Raw genomic sequence first — 2,934 nt, 5'->3', positions numbered from 1 at the left:
CAGCGTTGTGGTGTAATACCCTACTCCAGTGTGGTGGTGGTGGGTTTCCTCTTGGGCTGATGATGAACAGTACAAGGGAAGAACTGCCTCCTGAGGTTGAGGTGTTCTTGTGCATATGGACTTGTGTCTCTCTCGAGCTGTTCTCCCCCTCCACTGTGGTGGCTAGTCCTATTTATGGAGGCCCTGTCCTCTTCCCAAATATTGAGCAGGAAGGGAGCCAACAATGGCGGGCTAATTTGAAGGGGGACAACTAGTACAAGCTATCCTGACAAAAGGTAGTCCTCGCCTGCACAAAGCTCTGGTGGTGACGCCGTCTTGGGCTCCACGATGACCTCCGTATTGCAGTCCATGGTCTTCGTCTTGTTGCACCGAAATGGCAACCTTTGCCTGATGCCTCGATACTCCGCGGCCGCGCTTGCCCTCCTTTGCACCAAAGAGGAAACAAGGACACTGTGCGCGTTGGCGCCCGCCTGGTGTCGATCGTCATGGCTCACCCCACGAGAGCCTCGTGAGGTTCGCCTCGCCTTGATATCTCTGCTCCTTGTGAGTCTGCCTAGCTAGGCCACTCCAGAGGAGGTCTTGCGTCGTCCGCCTCGCGAGGCTTCGCCCCTCGCGAGGGTCTTGGGTGCTTTGTTGGTGAAGATGGGTCGTACGGCCTACTGGCTCAGCCACGCCGCGGGCCATAGGCAGGCAAGTCTGGGGACCCCCGTTCCCAAGACGCCGACAAACAAGGCTAGCCCCAACTCCCTCTCTATGTGTGTGTGTTTCTCTAAGAATCTGAACCCTTTGCATGGATGCCATGGGGGGTTTATATAGGCCTACCCCCAGGGGTACGATGGTAATCCGCCCGGGTGTAGGCCCAGGTCGTCAGTGTCTCTTGTGGCCGCCTTCTTCATTGGCAGCTAGGGCCCGCCGACTGGTGGTCCTCGCTGGTTGTCTTGTACTTGGCCGACAGGCCGCGCCTGCCTCTTGCGGGACTTTCTGGCGGCTCATCACCGTAGTCGTGCTTCTAATGATGCTTGCTTTGTCGGGGGAGGCATGGCTACAGTCCCGCCGCCTGGCGGTTGTTCACTGTAGCCATTCCCTATTTCTCCCGGGTGATGGTGCACAAACTCTTAAGAGGGGAGGGCCGCCTGCTGGAAGCCGGCCTCCCCCCAAGCCGGCTGGCCTAGCCTGCCGCCTTCTGGCTTTCCATGAGACGGTGGGGTCCGCCGCCTGCGAGCCGTACTGACAGCCCATCGCGGGAACTAGGCCCCTTCTGTCTTGGGTGATGTCATGGGCGGAGGGGCTACAGTGTTGTGTCATGCGAGAGATCACTAGCCGATACGGTGCACTATAGCCATGGCCCGCCCTAGATTTGTGGGTGGCAGGCTTCTCTGTAGCCATGCCTCGTCTCATCGCAGTCATGATGGCTCAGACTTTGAGGGCGTTTGGGGCCGCCCACTAGAAGCCGGCCCCTCTGGGGGCCGCCTGCTAGGAGTCGGCCCCTCTCGCAGTCGGCCGCTTGGACCAGCCAGCCACAAGAAGGTGGCGATCAATCTTTGAGGCTAGAGGGACGTAGTGGGCTCCGTTGTCTTGAATGGTCATGGGGAGCGGATGAGGCTACCCATTGCCAATAACTCCGACAGGTATTTTACTCGAAGCTATATTTTTATTCGTCACATACTATGTGTTTTTCTTGGAGCGTCTTGTATGATATGAGTCTTTGCTTTTTGTTATTTTGTATTTTTAGTCTTGATCCCTTGCTGGACACACCTATTTGAGAGAGCCAAAATTATGTCATGACTTGTTAGAATTGCTCTCTATGCTTCACTTAATTTTTTTATGAGCTATGGATTTGCTCTAATGCTTCACTTATATCTTTTTGAGCATGGTGTGCTTTAGTATTTTTGAAGAAATGCTCTCTTGCTCCACTTAGATTTATTTGAGAGTTAGTAAAATTTTCAAGAAATTCTCTCATGCTTCACTTAAATTAGTTTGAGAGAAAGAAATAGTATGCTCATGATCTTCACTTATATTTGTTTGAGCTTATCAAAAGCAACACGTGAAAATTAGTCCCAAAGTGATAGATTCCATGAAGGATATAATAAAAACTTTCATGAAGATAATTGGACAAAATAAACTTGATTCTTAGTAATTGTTTTGAGATATGATGATGTGATATGTGAGTCATCTTGATGAGTAATTATGCTTTAGTAAGAATATTGGTGTTAAGGTTTGTGATTCCCTATGCAAGCACGAAAGTCAATAGTTATGCAATGAAATTATATCCTACTTGTGGTGCATTATTCGGTGTTAATTATGCTTAATGGTCGCTTATGAGATTATTCGTTTCTTGGTTGGTCGCTTCTCAATCTTTTGCTAGCCTTCATTTTGCCCTAAGTTTGATCACTACTTGTGCATCCAAAATCCTTTAAACCAGTTCTACCACATGAGTCCACTATACCTACCACTAGTGGAATCAGCTTCTTTGCCATCCGCCAGCTAACGGCAAAGAGCGGACAGATGGCAAAAATGCTATTTGCCGTCAGCTGCTTCTTTGCCGTCGGCCAGCTAACGGTAAATAGCTATAAGGCAGACGGCAAAGAGCCAGGTGGGCCCCACAGGGCATGGCGTGGCTAGGTCAGATTCTTTGTCGTCCGCTAGCGGACGTCAAAAGAGGTGATTACTTGCCGTCTACTGGCGGACGACAATGTAAGTCCTTTGCCGTCTGCTTGCGGACGGCAAAGAGGATATGTCATCCCGCCCTAATGGTGGCCCTCGTTGTCGTCTGCTAACGGACTGCAAAGAAGGCCCACATAACGGGCCGAGCCGTCTCCCCCCTCTCTCTTTTTCTCTCTCCCTCCCTCCCGTGCACCCGCCTCTCTCCTGTATCGCTGCCACCGGCCATTCCCGCCCTGTCGCGCCGCCGCGCCCCATCGCCCCACCGCCACG

This window comes from Triticum dicoccoides, chromosome 2A (genome assembly GCF_002162155.2).
Source record: "Triticum dicoccoides isolate Atlit2015 ecotype Zavitan chromosome 2A, WEW_v2.0, whole genome shotgun sequence".
NCBI classification, from domain to species: Eukaryota; Viridiplantae; Streptophyta; class Magnoliopsida; order Poales; family Poaceae; genus Triticum; species Triticum dicoccoides.
Note: the sequence above shows the minus strand (reverse complement) of the source record.